At 43.2% G+C, this 24,181-nt stretch overlaps 1 protein-coding gene across 10 annotated transcripts in view; it reads right to left on the reverse strand.

Moving 5' to 3' along the window:
- The window catches only part of robo1 (roundabout, axon guidance receptor, homolog 1 (Drosophila)), a 263,507-nt gene that overhangs the window by 139,366 nt on the left and 99,960 nt on the right, over positions 1 to 24,181 (reverse strand). The gene's annotated exons all lie outside the window — the stretch shown is intronic.

The raw sequence follows: 24,181 nt of genomic DNA on the forward strand, positions 1-24,181 counted from the left end.
TTTGTGACCTCTTCCTGGCACGGACCATCTGCTAGAGAGGTCCATACCCTCTAGCATAGCGCCCACTTGTACTGATAGCACGGCGATGTCGCTCAGCAAACCATGCGAGGCGGGGGGAATATGTTTTATTAAAGAGGATTTTGAAGAGCTCCGCCAACAACTTCCCGGGCTCCCGCTTTCCTTCCTGATTTAAGATCGCTCCTCTCTAATTTGAAGGCTGAAATTTGGGGGTTTTGCGTGGGCGCCATTAACTATTAACACGTGGGCCGCTATGAGGCGTGTGCAGGCTCTTGTAGAATGCAGGGATGACTGCAACCCGGTTTCTATTGTATTGTCCTGCACTTGGTGCTGGATTCCAGAGAGCAGGTTTGGGTGCCAGCATCAGTTACACAATGCTATTATACTCGCTTTGTCCCCGCTTGAATTCACTGAGTGACCTCGGTTACTTCAGCACCATTACCCCTCACTGGGGGGTAACAGACACAGGAGGGGTGAAGGATGGTTCTGTCCAGGCATTGACGTCCGGTACGTGTCCACACAGGCACAACAAGGCGTAATCTCACAGCCATAAGACAGAAGAACAGGATCCACGATCCATCCATGTTATGAATATTGCACGGCTTTGAGTTATCTAACCCTTCTTCCTTTTCCTCAGCTACCTCCAACCGCCCACCCTCAGATTTGCGATCCCCCTCACCCCCCTCCCTCCTTTGCTTTTGTGCGATGAGCTAATGCAACACCCAGCCTGCCCGCAGGGAAGATAGGGCTTCTACTCGGAGGAGCCAATCGATCGCGGCCTCGGGCAAGATTCTTCTTTCCAACTCGACGGAGCGCTCTGTGTTGATTTTTTTTTTTCTCGTTAAGCTTCACACACACACACACACACACACACACCCACACACACACACGCACACACACAGTCAAAAGGAGGCTTGAGGGAGTCTTCGCTCGCTCTGGAGGTAATTAAGAAAACCAACACAGCTCTGAGTTTTCGCTCACCGATGAAAGCGTAAGAGAGTCTAACAGCAGCAGCTACTATGTTGGACAAACCACCAAGGCCCGGACCCAGACACTGACCCACATGTTGAGAGGATTCTGGAAGACCTCCATGTTCTTTTGCTCCATTTTGAAACAACACTTGAACGCTGATAAACAAGACACAAACATGCAATGTCAGGTAGTCCATAATCTACGGTATGACTACACGACGCATGTTTGGACAAGACTTTCCTGTAGATGTCAACACTGAGGTTGAGGTCTTTGGGGCGATCCACACGGAAACGTTTTCATTCTGGGTGCCCTTTTTGAAAACGGCTGGGAAAATTCAAAAACGCCGGCTTGTCGTTTTCGTGTCAGCCGTATACACCGACCCACCGCCACCGCGTTGCCCTCACGTGACCAGACGTGAGCTTTGACAAGAAGCCAACATAATATCTGAATATTTAGACTGACATGACTCGACCCAGTCGACATTCTTCTGATATTTTGTTGTCTTATTCTCCATTATAACTCGCAGAAGTAATTCTACTTCTCGTAAAGTCTAGATGAGGTTTGGAAAGCGTAAGACGACAGACTCATGCGCATGCGTTCTCTCTTCTTCTTATGTTTGGTGTGTCAGATGGTTCCGTCTGCGTGGTTGTTCACAGCGCCAGACGTAGGTGCGCCTTGTAGATTACATTGTTTTCACTCAGTGATCCGTTCCCGTCTGGATGCAACTATTTATTAACCCGGCAACAGTGTGGACGCAAATGCTTTTCAACCCGCCAAAAAAATGGTCAAGAGCGTTCCCGTGTGAACAGGGCCTCTGAGGGCTTTGGACTCACTATGGATGAAAAATATGGACATGTGTAACAGTTGTACTGTATGATTGCATGGTACGAGTTTAGAGGAGAATTTCCTGTAGAGAAAGACTATATTGATACGGGAATGGCATCTTTAAGGACTTGAGACGAGGAAACCAGACACATCTCACAAGATCCTGTGACACCGCGAGTCTATGATCGGGAAGACTATAGGGAAGACTTTCCCGTAGATGTCAAGTTCGACCGAGTTGGCCGAACACCGATCTTTAGAAAGTCTGACCTGCCGATTCCAAATCCCCAAAATAAAGTGCTGGCTGTCATTCTGGCAGAGCAGAAGGGGCCAGCGGATGAACTTCAGACCTTTCGGCGGTAGATAAGACTGGTGGATGAGATCGGTTTCATAGGTAAAGATGGGACAACACATCCTTAGTGTGTACATACTGTATGGACATGGTTGCAGGACTAAAGTCAGTTCCCCTTGTAGGAATTTCAACAATAATAATAAATGTTTGTGTCTAATATTCACTTGTATTACATTCGTATCGTCACTTATCTGGTTATTAATTAGCGGACTGCGGTTCTACCCTGAAAAGTGGGATCAAACAGTCGGGATAACCCCATGCCGAACTGAACCAATCTGGTGGGCTCTTGTGAGATAAAGAACACCAGTAAAGGAAGACCCAGCAGAGGCCCAGGGGACAAAGTCAGCTCTGTCAGAACCAGGTCATCACTCCTTAAAGACCCAACATGCTCGCCCTGTGCAATTAAAAGCCCACCGAGTCCCTTAAGCGGCAGCATGCGAGCTGCTGTATCTTCTGCTAATTAGTCTCAGTTGAATTCATCTACATGAAAGAAAAAAAGGCAGTAGAGGACAGATCGGTCTGAAATGGCTGCCGTAATGGGTTCAGGTCCAGTAATTTTTAAGATGAACCAAAAAAAAAAAACCTCTTTATCACAGCTTGGCAAAGCGTGAGCACAAGGACGACTCCGGGGAGAGACAGTGAAGCGAGCCATTTGGATCACCGTGGCCCTCCGAGAGAACAATGCGTCTGCGGCTGGAACAAAAGACCTCTGTCCCGTCAAATTTTAATTTCCACCATAAACACGCTCAAGGTAATCTCATAAACGCCCACGCTGCGGCTGAGCGGGCCTTTCAGGAGCCCGAGCGCCACGCCGCCAGTCAGATGTCCTGCAGATATGGAATATGGATCTCTGATAAGGAACTGCAAGCACGGTAGAGCACTTCATATCTACAGCCCCATTAATGTGTGATTAGGGGACTTAAGAGGGATTTATGGCACAGATAAGAGCAGAGGGCGTGTCCCTAGGGGTGAGCCCGGGGACTGGAGTCTGTGGCCCCGCCTTTTCAGGACAGAGCCGGCTCCTAATGGGAATGTGAGCTATAGAAAAAAAGAAGGATATTGTGTTGAACTACAGAAGATGGCTACAACAGAGTGCAGAGATAAGAAGGAGAAACCGATCGACTAAAACCGGGAAGTCAACATTCACACTGAATGACTCCCTTTTTTTTCTTAATGCTGTCACACAAGGCTATCAGTTACAGCGCTAAGAGGCAGGATTAAAGCATCGAGTGCCAATGTGTGCTGAGGCCAAGAGGTGGGGCGAGGCGAGCTGATAGATATCTTTATAGCTTCTTTCCTTCCTCAGCTCTTTGTCTTCAGATAGACTCCGCTGATGTTACTTGAGTGGCACTCCGGAAGATATATCAGATTGACAGCAAAAAAGTCCAAAACAGATCTACCAGTCGTAAATAAATAACCGCTGCTGAAAACTAGACACGCATGGTTTCAGACGACTGCACTGGGATCGGCATCATTGCCAGTGAATCCATTCATTCATCCATTCATTCATCATCGGTGTGCAATTAACTGGCAAAAAAGGAGGCAAAAAGTTGAAATGGGCAAACCAGCATTATTCTACTCAGTAGCCCAATGGCATGGAAGCAGGAGTTAAGAACAGTTCTGTTCAAAGGGATTCCATCCATCCATGCATTCATCCATCCATCCATCCAATGCATCCATCCATCCATCCATTCATCCATTCTTGCATCCATCCATGCATCCATCCATCCATCCATCCATCCATGCATCCATCCAGCCAGCCATCCATCCATCCATCCATGCATCCATCCATCCATGCATCCATCCATGCATCCATCCATCCATGCATTCATCCATGCATCCATCCATCCATCCATCCATGCATCCGTCCATCCATGCATCCGTCCATCCATGCATCCATCCATCCATCCATGCATCCATCCATGCATCCGTCCATCCATCCATCCATGCATCCGTCCATCCATGCATCCATCCATCCATCCATGCATCCATCCATGCATCCATCCATCCATGCATCCATCCATCCATCCATGCATCCATCCATGCATCCATCCATCCATGCATTCATCCATGCATCCATCCATCCATGCATCCGTCCATCCATGCATCCGTCCATCCATGCATCCATCCATCCATGCATCCATCCATCCATCCATCCATCCATCCATCCATCCATCCATCCATCCATGCATCCGTCCATCCATGCATCCATCCATCCATCCATGCATCCATCCATCCATCCATCCATCTTTTATGCCTATCCCAGCTGATTCCGGTACACTCTGGACTGGTTGACAGTCAATTGCAGCAAAGGGATTCCCATTACAAGCAATAATCCAAAAGAATGTTAAGCGGTCAACTGATTTGTTTTCTCCACTGTCCACCAAGGATATCCACTGCGCAGCGAAGTACAGTTTTCATATGATTCGGTTTATGGGGAAAAATGTTCGCCCACATTTTGCCCTGGATTTCATACAGTGTCAGTTATTCTACAATACTGCACGTAACAAACTAGTCCGGCTCAAACAAAGGACCCGACACGTTGCGGATTCACTGTCCTTGCATTTTTTATTGAGCGCGAGTACTAAATAATCCGTCATGGCGCCACAGAACGTTGTGAGTGCCAGCAATTTGATAAAGAATGTGAGAAATACTATTGAAACTATTGAAAAATAATTATTCTCGATTAAACGTATTGTTGTTATTATTTTTGGGTTTGGGGATGGAACACAGAGGTACCACTGTACAACAAGTCAATAAATCAGCAATAAATCATTCTGTGTATTTAAAAACAACACAATCATGTTGCAATGACATTCAAATTAAGAATAAGCACCGTTATTACACACAATTTGAATGTGATCCAAAAAAAATATGAATCCAATCCTTTGTGGCACACAATACATCGTTTTCTACTGACCAGCAGCCCAAGCATTAAAGCATTAAACACATTATATTATATTTGATGGCGCTGACAGAGTAAAAGGTAGGCAATCTAATTTATTCGGGGGCGTGAGCACCTTTTTTCTTCTTTGCCGTAATGAATTCTGGACTCTGTGGTGTCCTCACGTTCCCTGTCCCCTCGGATCATCCGGCGGCTCATTTGTCATGTGCAGTAAAGAGAAGACAAATGTGCTGATGGCACCATAAACAAGCGACACTCCCCCCCGCTTCCTCGTTGCCACACCTTCAGCTCCGGGGGCTCAGCATTTTTTATAATCGTCATCATCAGGAGGAAAAGCAGGAGGTGAGGATGGACGGGCTGCTGTCACTTTACTGGCAAGGCTAGCAACATAACAACCGAGAAGGAGCTGTTAAAAGACGTTAGCGAGGCAAGTGGCGGGGGGAATGCACTTATACAGTAATGAATTTCCAACAGGATCCCGAGAGACGCAATTGTGGAAGAGTTGCGGCTCCTCCCGATGCCGAGCGGCTCCGACGAGTGTCGTTAAAAGCTGTCAAAACTCAGCAAGAGGGGCCGTCAGGGCAAAGCCACTTGGTGCAGGATAAATACGCTTCCTGTGTGCTTTATTAAGTCCAATCACGTAGACAAGGGAAGCCTGGGATGCTCGTTAGGAAAGCCGATCTGGAGAGCATCCATATCCATGCATGGCTACAATCTATATATCAATCTTTGCAGAGCATGCAACATAGTTTAGCTGACTGACAGACTAACTGCACATGTTGACCCTGCAAATTCACGTGTGACCCCGCTTCTCAAGAAAAAAGGGCGGCTTCAAGGATGTCACTGCTGCAGCAGATGATACCACAGGAAAAGAAGAGTAATCAATATGGGCCCCAGATGCCAGGCAAGGAGCTCGAGGAAAACGCAGCACTAAGAGGATCACGGAAAAGAAGCACAAGAGACCACACGTGTGCAATTACTTCTTATTTATCTTTTTCCAACCCCTTTTTTTTTCTTTTAATGAAGTTTGACCAGCGTGCTGCAATCAGCCTGAGCGATACATCAAAGCAGATCGAGGATGGGCAACGTTTATTCCACAATTCAAGTCTCGCTGCTGTCTCGCTCGTTCTTGTGATGACTGCAAATCCTCAAGAGGCTAATAAACGCGGATGGAAGAAAAACAAATTGGATGGTCGTGTAGTTCCGTTAAAAAAAAACAACAAATATGTAGTTAAAAAAAGACACGCAGCAAAAGACGAGAGTTCGGTCAGGGATCAGGAAGCAGGATGTCGCAAAAACTAATAAGGCTGGACACACACGGTTGGCAGAATTATGCACAAAAGACAAAACCCACTTTGTAGAAGGGTGGTGCACAGAAAGAATTTTGATGAGGATCTGGATAAAGTATGCCAACAATAGTAGTTTCTTTCCACTGACAGCTCATCTGTTTGTCACGCTGCATAAACCAGGAAGTAGCTGTATTAATGTAACTGTATTCTGCATTGTAAACTGTATTCCAAAGAGTTCTATCTTGTTATTATAGCATTGCTAAAAGACCAAATGCCAATAGTGAGCTTTTGACTCAATTCCCTTAATCGACTGCACTCGTCGCTTGTTTATCATGGTTAAATGGTTCCACACTCCACGCCAATAAGTGAACTTCTGCAAAGTACGATTCAATATTAATAAATGGAATATGTTGGTATTTATGGCATAGAGACCTTCTAAATAAAGTTTTCAACATTATTAGGACATGAAAAACACCCATATAGTCACCTTTACATTTGTGTTACCCAATATAGTACAGTACATATAGTCAGAGAAAATAAGACCTATTAGACATCAATAACATAACATAGAGTCACACGTTAGCAGGTCCTTGTAGTTTTTTTTCTGGACAGTGGTGGCTATTGGCTCATCAAGGTATTGTAATACAGCCAAATCGATTTTTAAACATCCCAGCTTTCGTATGATTCGTTTTTTGGCAAAAGCTTGAGTCTGTTATCATACAATACTGCGCGTGACAAACTGTTACATTTTACCCATCGGTACGTTGAATCTCAATAAAGATGCGGATGAACGATACTCGCAGCATTGCTGATTCATTCAGCCATCCCGGATCACACACCCAACAACAAATTGATAGTTAGTATGCATAATACTACGGTGTCCTGTATGGCTCATTCATTTAGCAAACTCAATTGAGGATGTCCCTTTTTTGCATCAACAAGTGTCAATTTTCGTTTTGGAAAGAATTAATAACACAAACCGAGGTACTGCTGTATTTATTTCAGTCTGTGCTGACGTAGCATCAACAGCGCCTCCGCTGGTTGCAGCCAAGTAGCGCACACCTTTTTGCTTCCATTGTTCCAACAGCAGATGAACCAACAATCATAATCATTTTTACTCACTTAGCTACAGCAGAGGGGCAAAATAGAAACAACACAGCTCACCAATAACATTTGCAAAAAGACTGAGCATTGCTGCCTTTGATAAAGAATTTGCAAACACATCAGACTGTGCAAGAGTACACAGCGACGGGGCCCGTCAGTGTTTTTGTGGGAATGGCAGGGAGTTTAGGGAGTACAAGCACACTCGGTTCCATTGTCTCCAAGCCAAGAGACTAAAATTCCAAATAAGAGTCAAGGCTAAAAAGCCAAAGTGAATTCTTGTAAACATTAGTGTACGTTATCCTTGACGGTGGAGGCTGATACCGTCTTACTGCTAGGACCTATCATCCTATCAAGTGTGCTATCATCAAACCAGACTGGAACCATGAATACGGAAACATTCTAGAGGAGCTGGGTGTTGAAAAGGGAATCGGGATTGCGGTGTTTACATCTGAGTGCAAAAAGCTGGCACGTCTCCTCCACCCTTCGGGTTAAAAGGGTGCCACTGGAGTGTGGACGTGAGCATGCTGGCTGGCGAAAGTGCATCATCAACTACAGCTGTGGATGTGACGTATTATTAAATTGCAAAGTGAAGACTCAGTGGAGCCACTTCTTCATGTGGCCACCAGTGAGTGGGGCATGGCCAGGGTCCAGTCACACGGGAGCACCACAACAAGCCCCCGAAATCTGGCCACTGAAAAACATGAAAGCGGGATTTGATTTTTTTTTTTTTGAAGGCATGCTGAGCCATGTGTTGCGGCGTAAATATTTGGGCAGAATTCATGAAAGGAGCAAACGCCTGCCAAAAAAAGACACTTCTAACAGCCTGGCAGTGAAACGACACTTCCTAAGTCTCACTTCCACAAAGGAGGGCAGTTTGGCAAAGGTTGGTGACATTTGGAACCGCCAAAAATGGTCATATTGTTTCATTTTTGGCACACATCCACGACTGGATGACCAGGGTGGCCATGTGCTTATTGTACAGTAATCCCTCATTCATCGCGGTTAATAGTTCCCAGACTCAAACACGATGAATGAATATCCGCAAAATAGCATTCCTTATTTATAAATGGATTACTTTCATAGTTAGAGCATAGAAAACCTTCTAAACACGGGTTTTAACATTACTATAGCCCTCATAAAGTAGTTGGAGCATAGAAAACCTTCTAAATACGGGTTTTAACATTACTATAGCCCTCATAAAGTAGTTGGAGCATAGAAAACCTTCTAAATACGGGTTTTAACATTACTATAGCCCTCATAAAGTAGTTAGAGCATAAAAAACCTTCTAAATACGGGTTTTAACATTACTATAGCCCTCATAAAGTAGTTGGAGCATAGAAAACCTTCTAAATACGGGTTTTAACATTACTATAGCCCTCATGAAGTAACACCCCTAGGGTCACCTGTAGACCCGTATTACTCTGTATAGCAGGGGTCTCAAACTGGTGACCCGTGGGCCATTTGCGGCCTGCCGAGTCACATTTTGCGGCCCGCGACTTGTCTTCAAAGATGACTGCAATACGGCCTGCGACAAGCCGATGTTCCTCGTAGGACGCACACGTAAGCCTACACTCAACTAAGAGTGAGTGAGTCACATCAAAAAATGTGGTAAAAAAATTCCACCCATTTCCTATAACGCTTGTCTTCATTAGGGTCACGGGTAAGCTGGAGCCTATCCCAGCTGAATGCAGCAAAATATAAACTGTGTAATTATTTATTTATTGATTTGATTCCCCTATTACTGTATCAAGATATTGTTGTTATTGTGAGCCATGTATCGCGTGTCGTATCGTGAGGTACCCCGAGATTCCCAGCCCTGCTCCCAATACTTGATGCAGCCCAGCCTCACTCAGACTCTACCTCCAGCGGCCCCCAGGTAAATTGTGTTTGAGACCCCTGCTACATAGTAGGTATAATAAGAGAAAGTAAGCCACGTAAGATATAAATACAACTTGTGCTCGTGTGTGTTGCTGTAAATGTGTTCCCTCGGGGAGCAGAGTGAGCGGTGGACAGGAAGTGACATCAGGGGTTCAGAGTGGAGTTTCATCTTGATGTAGTTTACGGCTTCAACAGTAGCCTGTGTTTTTATTAGGGATTTTCATTACGGGAGATGATTCAAACCTGCAATAAAAGCCTGTTGTTCCGGCGATCAAATCTGGTGTTTGTATGTCTCACCAAACATTACAGTAACATTTGTGACACCTCGTGACTCGTGTACAGTCCTACGTCAACGTCTTTTGTAATTCATTTAGCCATTTTTATTCTTGAAAATGCTGAAAGGGATAGTTGGTCCCCTAAGTCCAGTTCTGGTTGGAGTTTGGTGATGAAGAACGTAGTTCCAGGTAGTCGCTGGCGTTCAACAAGTAAGGAGTTTGCCTCGTGCGTTCAAAAGAGTAATACATTTGCATCACAAAAATGCTTTCTCGAAAAAAATTTGACCTTGCGTTATATTTGTGTCCCACCGAATCCCAGCACACTGTCGCCTGTCCCTTCTTGTGGAGGTGACGAAGGCGCTCACATCTTCTTCCACTGGGGAACACACACGTGAACACGTGAACAAGATGGCCGGAAGTTGCGGAAGAATACTGTCATCACATGCACAAGAGTGGACAGGCGACAGTGCGCGGGGATACGGCGGGACACAAATATAACACAGCGATTTGTGAGGTCGGAGAACGCATACTGTTTGGAGACGCCAAACTCCTTACTTGTGTAACCCCAGCGACTACCTGGAACTACGTTCTTCAATACTGAAATCAGACCACAACTGGATTTAAGGGACCAAGTGGGGGGGGTAAGTCACTGTTGATGTACTATACTGCTGATGGGGATGTCATACAACTTCATGTCAAAAAATCGAAACTATCCCTTTAATTTAGGCAAGAAATGTATAACATTAGCTTAAATATGTGACTAATAGTACGCATTCAACCAAACCAAAACAGCATGATTTATTTCAAATACTTTTTAAAAACCGTGATCGCGTGAAACTGTGAACTCAAACCTCAAAGTGGGGGGGATATGCCATCTAAAATCGACCAATCAATTATAGCTAAGAAACAATATAAACTGTAATTTTGTTGAATTAGTTTATTCTTTTATAAAAAGGAGTTCTGAAATCTGAAAATATCCTCATCTCAGAGTGGACACTTAACCTTTTCCATCTGATGTCAAGAACGGTGCCGTCTCTACATGTAATGTTCCACAAATGCTTTCAAAAAAGAAAAACTAAATAATATATATATTTCTTCACGGGCAGGTTACACTGTCTCTCGCTGCTATGACATCACACTATTTGCATAGCTAACCCAATAATAACCCAGTGTGGAAGCGCAACAGCATACCAAGGTTTAATCATCCAAACACTGTTTCAGCCTCCACATCGTCTCCACGTAGCAGCAGGTTGAGAGTATCGAAGCAAACTCTTTGCTCTCCAGCTTTAAGTGACATCGTGAAAGCATACAGGTCCTCCATTGCCATCTGTTACTTTTTAGCATTCGACATCCAGATCCCTGACGGACGTCTGAAGACCTCGTTTGCTCCAAAGTTGGAGCGATCCTTGGTGACGATGTGAAGGTGGGGGGTGGGTAGCTTTAGACAAGCAGGCAGCTGTGATGACAAATGCTTTTTTTGGAAAGAACCACCGTGAGGACATGTGTTCTCTTTCTTCTCTACAACGAGAATGAACGACAGTGATTATCTCAACTTCTTACGCTGCCAAGAGATGCTTTTTTTTCATCCATGATATCATGAAAAAATAAAAGCATAAACGGAATAGGACATCAATAATAGGAAATCATTAGGGGGATACAGTATGGGTTTTGGGACAGCTAGCTGGCTACAAAATGTAATGGCGTGCGCTGCAGCTAGCACGGTTAAATATGTCCTTCCAGAATGCCAAGCCGCTCTTATAATTTACTAAACTTCACCTCCATGGCAGCAAATAAACCAGATTTCTTCCAAGTACCATTATCACTGGGGGAATACGAGGAATCGCTAAACTAAGACAGAGAATCCATGCTAACCGCTAAGCTAGCTTAACTCTGAAGTAGTGAAAACAAACAAATAAGTGTTTAGTACATTTTTAACAGAAGTCTAGCTTGAATAACAGTATGAACAGGAAATTAGCAAGTGCATCAGTGAGTCTGGAGAGACAATAATACAACTACACAGACAAACTACATTGGGAACGCAAACGTGCAAAAACCGGAAATGACGCATTGCATTACGTCAGCAGCCAAAGTATCTGTTTTGAAACGCTTCTATTATGATTTATATGTCAAAGAATATATAACTATATACACAATATGGCCATATTGTCCATCCTGACACAACCGTGTCTAATGTGTGGATATAATTGACACTTTCTTGTTAACTTACATCAAGTTGCCTTTAAGGACATACATGCAATAAATTCGTACATATCATACTTGCAGATAAAGAGGGGTTTATTGCAACCTCATATAAAATCAACAATAACGCAAATAATAATATTGAAGCAAAAGAGCTCTCCTAGTGAAATAGTATCGTATCAGAAGATATCCACATCGAAAATGTGGATTGGTGCATCCCTTTTTGGCACAGTATAGAGACTTACCGAGTTCCCACACGGAACACATTGCGTGAGGGACAGGAAGTATAACTGCCTCGTGTTATAGTCACTCGTCTATTCCGTCAAAAAAATACAGTGTAGCCTAGCATTTGGCTAGAGGGAGTCATGGCTAGCAATAGTGCCAAGGAGAAGTCAGTGCTTGAAAACCCTCTTTCGTCGTTAAAGTCTCCCATTTGGGAACACTTGGCCTTCCTGGTGAATTATGCAAATGGACGAAGACAAGTGGATACGACGAAATCAGTTAACTCATTCAATCCCAGCCATTATTCAAAATTCAACCCCTTTACTACCAATTTTGACTGATCTTTCAAGGCACACAGAATATTGTTCTGTGGCTACATAAACACGGAACCTACCAAAAGAAAGATTAGATTCCCGTCTTTCATCAGAAAAAAAAACCATTTGTTTCCACCTTATTCCGTTCTTTAGCAATCAGCAGTAGAACATAGGTAAGTTTCAGGAAAATATCAGTTCCTGACTAAAACAGGGAGAAAACCAGCTTTTTTGTGAAAAGATACATTTCAAGCATAACTGTCATTTTGACACAATGTTTTGCTTTTGTGACAGCTCAAATATGTAAACAACTGCATCACAACATAAGCAATGCAAGAAAGGGTTGTTTTATATCAAAACAACAAGTTACTTACAAATATAACACCATCAGCTATTTACAGTTTTCACATTTGGAACTAAACTGCACGCGTGTGCGTGCATGCACATGTGCATGCATTAAAATGTCCCTACAATGCGGAACCTTGTGCATGCTACACTCCTCCACGCTCTCTCACTTCGTCCTTGCTGTCGAGTGTGTTTTTACATGCAAAGATCCATGACGAGCTCTTATCAAATGGCCTTCTACCACCTTGTGGCCTTTTATTGTGCACTGCGTCATCACCTCCTTTTTGCATCTCGTGCAAAAACAACGTAAAAGACGTTTAAATAAATACGTCTTTGGGAGCGAGCGTGCGGGTTTAAGAAAAACGTATAAATACGTCTTTGGTATTGAATGAGGGAAGAGAAACAAAAATATGACATCATTTCATAATTAATTTTAGTTTTTAAGAACTGTATTTCTTGGAAAGTGACCTGCTATCAGTTTGCAGTTTTTTATGTTTTATTTAAAAAATTATTGAAGTTGTTTCAAAAGCTCATCAGTCTTATGTTTCGTTCCCTTCCAGTACTGAAAAGGAATGGAAGCGTGACCGTACACCCGAGGTTTGTACCAAACTGTGATGACGGCGTTCCGTTACAACCCTAGAAAAAAGCGTGGAAACAAACAACACAAAAGGCCAAAGAAAGCAATTAGAATGTGCTTGTATGCCAACACTGTTACTAGCAACAAAGGTTGCTTACAGACACGCTGTTGTCAGATTGATTTTTATAACCTTCGATGTAAAAGATGTTATCATACCTTTTTTCAGTTGATCCCCTTACGGCCTACCTATCTGAGAGGCAATCAATGCGGCACCTTGACCTTTGATGGCCGAACATAAACGCAGCGTCGGAACACTAGCAGCGTTCCCAGTAGAGTGGCCAATTAGCGTGCGGCTTCTAATCATCGTGCTGCAGTCTGGCCTGCCATACTGAAAACAACAGTCCAAATGAAAGGCCACTCTGCTGAAAACACTTAACGGCACACGAAAGCTTTGCTCAAACTAAATTAAAGGATAAATCGTGTGCTTGAATGATGCTTTTAGGTTTTTGCCCTCTGTCCAGACTGAGGTAAACCAAGACGGAAGCGGGTGCATGAGTGCTTAAATGACGAAACGGTGTCAAGAGGATGAAACGCAAGGCAATAGCATGCATTGATAAATATAGGCTGTCAAAACCCAAGAAAGAGCTACAGAGGTAAAGCAGAGCCGTGTTCGTCATCGGGCACCTTCCGCCTCATTTTACCCTCTGAGTCACAAAGGTGAGATTTCAGATGTATGATGTGGGGGCGGGTGGCATTCTGCACCTCTCTTTAGTTTGACTCACGAAGCTTCCGATTAAGACGTGCAGTTAAATGCAAATCCTTGGCTTGAAGCTGCAGAGAATGCTGTCTTTCAGCCAAGCCGGCTACAATTGTTATTCAATTAGAGCTTTCAATGCAGGAGAACGATGAGGGGATGTGGGAGGCAGCGAGGGAGGCTGGAATGGCGGGAGGTGACTGATAAACAGCCCTAAGAAGACGCTGGAATGTTGCGGCTTGAAAGTGCGAAAGACTGTTCAAAGCTGTTTGTACTCTGTGAGAACACAGCAAAAACTGGAGAGAAGCGTGGAGATAGCGTGCAAAATGACAACCAACAGTGTGTCAAATGGATGAGGTTCAAGTCAAAACTCCTTGGACTTTAAGACCCAACAAAAGTACACACAAGCTTTTCTTTTAATCAAACTGGTCCTGTTTTTCCCACTTTGATGGGGTTTGTTCGGTTAGGTGGAAATGCAGTAATCGAACTGAAGTGCAGATAAAATCAACGAAGACCATAACGTTTTCAACCGTTAGACGTAGTGTACAAACAGAACATATCTTTGCTTTAGTTAGCGTGTCATCGTTTATGCTTAATTTACTGCCTTGTGTCATAAAAATGTCTGTTCTTGCCAAAGTTGTTGAACCCACTAGTGTACACACCTGATCTGAACCTGAAACAGAGGGAAGCAAACCAGCAAACTCATTTGAACCTGAGAAAGGAAACTGTAGGTGTGAAAGCACCCTAAGAGTAACTCTGGACAGAACAGTCCCGTCCCTTTCACACCGTTTATAAGATACTTACTTTTAGTTACTTTTTACCAGGAGTTCTGCGGTACAAGAGACAAAGTTGACCAAGCAGTGCTTCAGTATTAGGCCCTGTCCACACGGAAATGCTCCTGGTCGTTGTTTTGTTAGTAATATAATCAATTTATCTAATGGGACGTCGTGTTGCTGTGTGAAAGCAGACACCTATGCTGTAATCCTGGACAGAACTGTCCAATACTCAAGTAAATGTCACACTGCCTGCAATATACTTCAGAAGCAACCATCTACCTCAATTTGCCATTTTTCTGAGTTGCTGTTCTGTGTGATTTTCACCGACACGGCACAGGGGACAGAGTGGACCTGGCAATTTACCTCCAGTGGGAGTATCAGAGCCACAACAAAGGTGGGACATGGTAGTCCACAATGCCAGGACAAGGGTGTGAATTTGAACACCTGACACTCCAGTAGCCCACTCTGTTGTGTTGAAAGTGATTTGAACGTATTTTAGTTATTTAACGTGAACAGTTCCCTAGGTTCTGTCTGAAAGGCACAAGCAAATAAATGCAATTATGTGAGAACTCACGGCGAGGTGACCATCAGCCTTGACTGGTTGGGCTGTAGAGGGGGTTATAGCGGGGATGGGGGGATCAGATTGAGAGACCAAAGCACCAACAGCATGAACGCTATTATGCAAATCAGAGATGCTTGCAATGACTTTGTTTATTGCGGCAGTGACCTCCGATGAAGTGATCCGCTCCCTAATAGCTTGCGATTGGAAGGCAGAGCGTCCGTGTTGACACGCTCAACCTTGCTTGTTTGAAGCCTCCTCGTTCACCATGGTTACGTCTCCAAGCATGGCACTATCATAAGGAATCTCAAGGTCACCTTGTCATTAACTTAGCCGCGCTCGCTCTTAAATAGAGAGCTCGCCCCGCCCACTTTTATGGCGATGTTTTGCCTTGACAGTCGATTTATATCCCGGGATATAAATTTGCTGATGCTGCTGCCGATGATAATAGCTTTAGGATGGGCCAAGAAAAAAACTGTTTAAGATGTGTGAAGTGTTTGATGGTTTTAACTGAGAGAATCCTGTCAGCAAAGAGAATATTAACGAGGACAGTAAAGAAGGGGGAGGGACCACAGACATTTATCAACTAATTAGCAGTCTCTCTTTTAACTGCTAATTGAATCTGCTCCTCTCGGCTTCTCTTTGGGGCATTTCCCCCTGTCACTTACGACCAAAGGGGGGTTTTAGCATTTGAAAAGTCGCAATGCAAGGAGAGAACAGAGCGGTCACTCAGACCAGGAGGTGGCCTGGGATCAGGGAGGGGGGAATTAAATAGACGGATATCGGGGAAGGGCTGTCCTCAATGCCATCTCTCAGTGTCCCGGTGGGGGAATTGAAAGGGAGGATGGTTATTCACCTGATCTAACTCAAGACAAACCCTTCTGAATTCAGGATACATCCATTTTTTATCATGTTGAATCTTGTGGGTTGATCTGTTGATCTGTTGATCTGTTGATCTGTTGATCTGCATCAATAAAACCTTCCTACGCAACTCGTGCGATAGATACTGTGGATGGATGGATGGATGGAAGGATGGATGGATGGATGGATGGATGGATGGATGGAAGGATGGATGGATGGATGGATGGATGGAAGGATGGATGGATGGATGGATGGATGGAAGGATGGATGGATGGATGGATAGATGGATGGATGGATGGATGGATGGTTGGTAGATAGACAGATGGATGGATGGATGGATGGATGGATGTTTTGGAAAGAAGCATTTAGAATGACTGTGCAGTGGAGCCACCGCCACAGAGACTTGTATCTACTCAGCACTTCCAAATAATCAGCATCACGTCTCCCCAGATGTCCACCGTTTTAAGGGGAAGCCTCACACTTCCCGCCAGCATCAACACATTCACTGCAGGAATATGTGACGTGAGTGGGATGGATGGAGAACATTACCCCTGCCAGCTTTGACTGTTCTTCCTTTTCTGTCCTTCCCCCCAACTTCAAGCCTCTAGGGTAGGCTTTGTTAGCCAACCACCCCCCTTCCTCCTTCTCTTTACACTCAAGTCCCCTGGCAAAGCCTTCCCCTCCTCCATGCCTCACAATCGCCAACACAATGTGGCCCCACTGCCGTCCCCACAGGGTCTTGTGGCCCGCTTTATTGAAGGCTCTGCGCTGTCCGGCCACAAAAAAGCAGAGTCTTAAAAAATAGAGGCAAAACAAAACATCGGGGGGTTGGGTTGTGAGGAGGGTGAGGAGGTTCCCCTTTTGGCCCCTCCTCCTCCTCTCCTTTCACGTCTTTATTAGTGGAATTACGTAGAAAGGGATCCACGATGATGCTTGATCCAGCACACACGTGACGGAGCATTAAATGCGGATTTAGCATTATGTAACCACACTGCACATGTTACACTACAGGAAGCAGAGGCGTGGGAAGTGTGTCGTTTTGTGACAGGAGACAGAAAGCAGACCGCACCTTTCATCCCGTGCCCCGCCGCTCATTTATCACGTCCACGGCGAGCGTCAATGGGGGATGTTTGTCCTCCAAGTCAAGCATCAGCACAAGATGCATGAACCACAAGGTGACTGGACAGCGGACTGGACACGCCTGCTGCCTTCCATCAGCCACATCACAACACAAGACACTCACAGGAAGCCATGCTCTGGAGAATTGGAGCTATGGCTTTAACCAGGACTGACGGACTGGATGTTTCTAGTCATTAGACTTGACAAAAGGGACAAATAAGACAAAACAGAACTACTATCTTTGTAGTGCTTTTTTTTCCTTTTGTATTTGTTTTCGGTGTAAATCGATATTTCAGCATTACAATCATTATTCATAATGTGATCATTCTTACGTTTTATCAACAACATTCAACTTTGGGTATGGATTTCACTATGCAATCATTTCAGGCCTGACTAGTCAAATGTGGCATGAGACCACTTTCAACTTAAAAAGACCAGCGTTTCATTGCTGATATCGCAAACATAAAAGTGAATGGCGTGAGGTTCCTGGGCAGCGAAATAAGCTCTTTTCCAACAAGAATCCACATGCAGGCTCGCGTTCACAACTTTGTTTTGCTAGAATTGGCTATGCAGTTCAATTATGATGAAATAGGCTCTCCATAATACTGCTTTAGTTTAGTTTCTTATGAACAGCCTTAACGAAGTTACATGAACGTACATAAGATGCTTACATGTCCGAAAAGAAGTACGAAGAACTACAGCCTATATTGTATTATGAATAACTTAAAAATTACAAATATAATAGAACAATTTAAAAATATTGGACTGTTGATAACCAATTGTATTATTTTCTAGCACATATTTTTTTAAATAACTTAAAAATAAAAAAAGGTCTGTATGTTACCGTCCTTGAAAAAGAGTGGGAAGAAGCAGAGCTTATATTAGCCACCCTCCATGAACACATTAAAACAATATTGGATGTTTGCTAAAAACATTTATTATGTACCAAGATACGTTTCTTATAATTGTAATAATTGAACAATAAAAGCAAAAAGAATAGTCTATGTTGTCTATATCTATGTCAGGGGTGTGCAAACTTTTTCCAGCGAAGGCCACATACTGAAAAAGGAGAGGATGCAAGGACCACTTGGATATTTTGTACAGCTACACGTGGACAGGAAGATAAGCTAAGAAGCTCCAGTGTGCGTAGTGCAAGAACCAACGGCCTTTCACCTTCGTAATGCGGCTGAAATGCCACTAAAATGATGTTTTTCCATCATAAGACCAGTTTATTCTTAGAAAATTGCGACTCTTGTTCTTCATTCGATTAGGACTTTTTTCCTTAATATTTTAACTTTATTCCCGTACAATTACAGCTGCGTTTTTCCATTTCTTGTGTTTTTTTAATTTTCCAACTATTTCATTTTGCCTTTCCTCTTTCCAAGTTTATTCTCATAAAATTGTAACTTTTTTTCTCATGAGAACACTTATTTTTTTCTCTGAACATTTTGACTTTTCTCTGGTAAAATTTCTGCAGTTGATTTTTACAAATAATTTTCCAAATATTTCAACTTTCTTGTATATTTTCTTCTCTTAATATTTTAACATTTTATACATTTTCCCCCAACCTAAGCTTCCAAAAATGACAACATCATTCATTGTTTTTGACAATAAAACCTTTTTCTTGAATATTTCAACATCATGCTACTAAAATGACATTTTTCCTCATAATTTGACTTTATCTTGTGAAATGATGGCTTTATTTCCTTGCTAGATGACAACTCTTCTCTTCATATTTTTACTTTGGATTGATTTTCCCATTTTTGCTGCTGCTGTTGTTTTTTTTAGTAAGTTTCCTTGTTAAATTCTATTTTTAGACTGTGCTGCGAGCCGATAAAATCACAGCCGAGGGCCGCAATTGGCCCCCGGTCCGCACTTTGGACACCCCTGGTCTACGTTATCCCTACGTTATGTTTGAAAAGGAGCGGGAAGAAGCAGAGTTCATATTTGCTGCCGTCTATGAATAAATACAAAAATATACACTGTAAAAGTGTAAATATTTGTAAAACAATTTTAAACCTGAACATTAAAAATAACAACATCGGTCCAGGTTTTACATCATGATCTTAAAGTCCTTCTGATTGAAGTCGCGCTGCAGCCACACTGAGACGGATGACTTAATGAATCCAATTAACCGCGTGTTACGCTTCGTTAAAGTAGTACTCGGTGGGAGGGTTCAGTGAGTGAGACCATTAAGTGTTTCATTTAACCGAAAATGCTTATCTTGTCAGTCGTCACGGTTTTCTTATGAGCCACGCTTCTCATAAGCCTTTCTTCACGTGGCCTCGCTAAATCTGTCTAATCTGGGATTTGATAAGGATTTGAAAGCGTGTTAGATTTGGATTAGGAGCAACGTATTAGTGGATGTAATGGAGATGTAGACACCTCGCTTGGGGGGAACAGCATCATACCACCCTGAGAACAAGTTGGGGAACGGCGCAGGTCTGAAAACTCATTTCTCGTCCGATATCAGCAACAACTGTTTTTTTAACAAATAAATAAATAAATAAAAGCTGCCACATGTTAAAAATGAGGGTTTTTCTTTTTACTTGAAAACCATGTAAAGTAATATATTGTATGGCTGGATATGTGTGATATATAGATATGTATAGATACACATGTAGCTTAGTATTTACGCACATATTGACCACAATAAGTTGGAAAACAATTTATTTGGAAAAACATGCTCCGGAATATATAATAGAGAATATTTTCTTCACCTCTTGATATTTTATAAGTGTTCTATTTGTGTTCTAAGTGTTCCATTCAGACATTCAAACATTGTTATTCTATTTTACTGTGTTATTCTGAGCTGAAAAATATATTATTAAACAATCCATTTCCCATGCATTCGTATTACTCTAAAACAGGCATCACATGAAATTAGGTTTGTGTCAAATAGTACAAAATGTTGTACTTCTGTACTCTTGGGAGAAATACAGTAGGGCAGGTAGCAAAGGAGGCTCAGCATTTTAGACTCAGCAACAGCAACGGTTCTGCAATGTTCTGGGTTCATGTTCTGCTGGATGTTAAAAAAAGTAAAATAAAAAAGTTAATAAAAAAATAAGTCATAACATAAAATAAATAAGTTAATGAAGAAACAAGTCATAACAGTTGTTATTGGTCATAATAAAAAAAATATTAAAAAACTGCAGACACAGCAGCGGCAGGCCGCCCTCCCATGCAGCCCACCACCACAGCTTCAAAATATCCTAGGGGAAACCCGAGCAGAAGCATGTATGCCAACTTCAAGCAATATAGTTCATTTTCTTATCATTCTTTAATAAGCTTCGATGAGCTGAATCGATATTCTGCATGCAAACAGCATATGTGTCATTTATTTTACTCCTGTATGGATTTATTTAGTTCCTTTAATAGTTTATTTAGCATTTTGTTCCGCTTTGCTTCTTCCTGCTCCTTTTCAGACATGTTGAATTGTGCAGGCGTGAACATGTGATGTTCCGTAATGTCACCTGTTAAGCATGCCCGCAACAAATAAAACCTTGACCACAACCCCGCAGATGTTGAATTCCTCACGCGACGGGACTTGTTGTTCGGGACTTATGATAGATAACAGTGAGGCGACAGTGATGCGTCTCACCTGTGCTCTGTGGTCATTAATTGGCGTCGGAGCCGGGCTGTGTCCTGTCATGCCGTCATGAGGTGAAGGAACCCTGCAATTTATCAGCACTTACAAGCCAATTTGTCAAGATGCTGAGGTGCTGCGGGGGCGAGAGGCAGCACCGTCTGATACGTCCAATGCCCCCACACTTTTGCAGCAATAGCACTCTGTTAAAATGCTAACAACAGTTTTGCGGTGCTGATTTACATGGTAAAAGTGGTCCTTATTGCCATCAAGTCAAATACCGAGGGTGCAAAGTGCAGCCACCTTTTGCCCTCCTTCTGCTTCTGAGGTCTGATGAGCAAAGCGGAGGCCAGATAAGACGCACGTCTAGCGCTTCAGGAGGGAAGATCGCCTGATAAGAAGGCGACGCCTGATTGATGCGCGTATCCGTTTACAACCTTCAGACAGGGCGAAGCAGTGGCAGCGATAGGTGAGTCAACGCCAGTGTCTCGACGGTGACGGTCATCTCGCCCTCAATGACACAAGAGTGCAAATGATGTGCGTATTATTTGCTGAGAGACGTTAAGAAAGACCACTGAGGGTGTCATCCGCAGACATCTTTTTACGGCATTCAATGTAAGGCAAGTAATCCCGTTAGTCTCATCCACTGCCAACCGTTGGAATCTCCAGCCATACAAGTGAAGGCCATTTGACGACATTTCCTTCATGGACTCTGAATTTGTGAATGTTCTGAACTCCCGTTTCAATGCCAAAGCGAGACACTGAACCGAATAACACCGCCAAGGAGCTGCCACAGCCTGAATGGTGTTCAACTTCCCCGAGCAGACATCATGTTGCCACTTGCAATAAGACGCCAATAATCAACAACTGCACACAAATCAAGCCAGCAGTTAATCAAATATCACATCCATCCTTGCAACAAAGCTCACGGGACATCTCATGCATCATGAAGTTGGTAAAACACAAATTAGCAGCTAATTATCCTCTTTTTTTTTTCTTACACGAGTAATCCTTGTGTCTAATCCCGTAGTCCTGTTAGCCTTGTCAAGTCTTTTGTTTTACTCGCTGACACATTAAGAGTGGCACTAGACATCGAGTTGACAGTCCGGGCAATTAGCTAGATGGCTAGCGCTCTCGACTTTCATTCTGCAGACCCCGGTTCAAGCCCGGGTTGGCTGGACCAGCCCGGTTACACTTATTCTTGACATATATGCTTGTCTCGGGCTGTTCGCTTGCAACTACAGTCGTCCCTCGCTAATAAATGATCACTGAATCGGGTCTATTATGGGTAAACAAATATTCACGTTTAAGCAAATTGTACTTATTCTTGGCCTAAATTCAGCATTTTCAAGCATAAAAATGGCTAAACGATCTAACTGAATGAAGTCAAATACAAACAGTGTCAGAAGAAGCATTGTAATTGTGAATGTAGTACCGTATCCTACATTTGCCACTAGGTGGCAGTGTTCTAGCCTCCTCACTGAGGTTCCCTGAGTAACACATTTACTGTGACGCTCAAGCAGGAGTTTTATTTATGTCTTGCATGGCTTATTTACCCTCATTCTGTCTGCTACATTGGGTAATAGAAACGTAAAAGTGACTATAGGAGTGTTACTTGACGTCTAGAGGGCTCTAATATTGTTTTTAAAACGTATTTAAAAGATTGCAAACAGGTTTTCCATGCCATAACTTCAAAAACATTCCATTTATTAACATTGAAACCTACTTTGCAGAAATTCACTTATCGTTGTTGGGTCTGGAAGTAATTAGCCGCGATAAAGGAGGGATTCATGTATGACCTGACTTGTCATGTAGGCGGCTGCATCATTTCCTGTATCAAGCTTTTGCTAAGCGCTACATCTCTGGTGTGCCATGACCCCTTTCACGCTGACAACAAGCACAACAGAAGACGCATTCAAACTTCTATAGCGAACCCAGTGAAGGAGGAATGTTCAGCACAACAGTGGGCCAAATGATTGCAGTGTGTAAACATTTTAAAACCACAGGACAATCAAAAATTTAAAAAAAATTCAATAACAATCCATTTTTAAAATAATTGAAACAAAAAGCTGGCTGGCGTCTGCGTTGCTTTTATTTGAGAGCTCAACAAACCCGGTTTCACAAAAACAGAAGACAATTCAAACCACAAGCACTTAAATGGGCAAAAGACAAGCGAGCAGAATATGTCATCAATAAGTTCATCAAAGAAAAGACGAACAGGACAAACTTGGCAAAGCTAAGTTTAACCGTTCCAACGTCACACGCATCATTCATCACTCCTCACTGCGGAGCGCGTCACCCAGTAGTGCAGATATGCACGTTTGCTCGTATATAGGAACCACTTGAGTCTCTTTCATGCCAAGACCATTCACGTGGACCTTGTTGATGCACACAATCACAATACTGATGTCACTTTCCAGGACAAATGAGCCTCATGGCACTCCAGGTATTGTGGAATCACCTCCCACACAAACTCGCCTTGCTCTGTTAAGACTCCTAGGATGGAAAATTGCCTGATTTTAAGTTTACACACAAGAACGACACACGAAAAGGCAGAACGACGCTGGAGGAGCCTAAGTATGATTACATACTGTAAGTGGTCCCATGTTGACACAAGCATCAAGTTCTTTGGGGGGAAAGTTTGGACAAGATAATCCATAGCAGCCCTTGGTTTGCCCTCCTCAGGACACACTTGCACTAATGTCTTCTAATAGGGCAGCCAGGACATTGGTGTTCCTCATGACTCACAGGCAAGTGACCTGGAAGGAGCTGGCTATCATGGTCCAGAAGCTCCATAAAGACATTCATGTGACGGCTGAAGAGGAATAAATGCGTAAGATAATAAAAGCCCCCCCCCCCCCCCCCCCCATTTTAGGTCAAAGAGAAACGTGGGGCTAAAGAGATTTTGTTATTTGATATATGCTGGATACAAAATAATACCAGCCTGAGCTTTGCAAGTAAAGTAGGGACACATGGGGGGGGGGACGGATGGTGATGAAACTTGCCTAGAATTGTATTTTTATTCTTCATATTTTGGAAGTATTCCATAATCCCATCTAGCACGAGGTGTTTGAAATAGGAGACATAGGCTCTGTACCCTCGGGACCCATTTAGTCCCACCGGGTCTCATGCTGCACCAGAAATGAACAAAAACTATTTTCTTGCTTAGAATTGAGATTGCGATTCTCTAGGATGATTTTTACACACACACACGCACACGCACGCACGCACGCACGCACGCACGCACACACACGCAC

This window comes from Dunckerocampus dactyliophorus, chromosome 12, assembly GCF_027744805.1.
Source record: "Dunckerocampus dactyliophorus isolate RoL2022-P2 chromosome 12, RoL_Ddac_1.1, whole genome shotgun sequence".
Classification (NCBI taxonomy): domain Eukaryota; kingdom Metazoa; phylum Chordata; class Actinopteri; order Syngnathiformes; family Syngnathidae; genus Dunckerocampus; species Dunckerocampus dactyliophorus.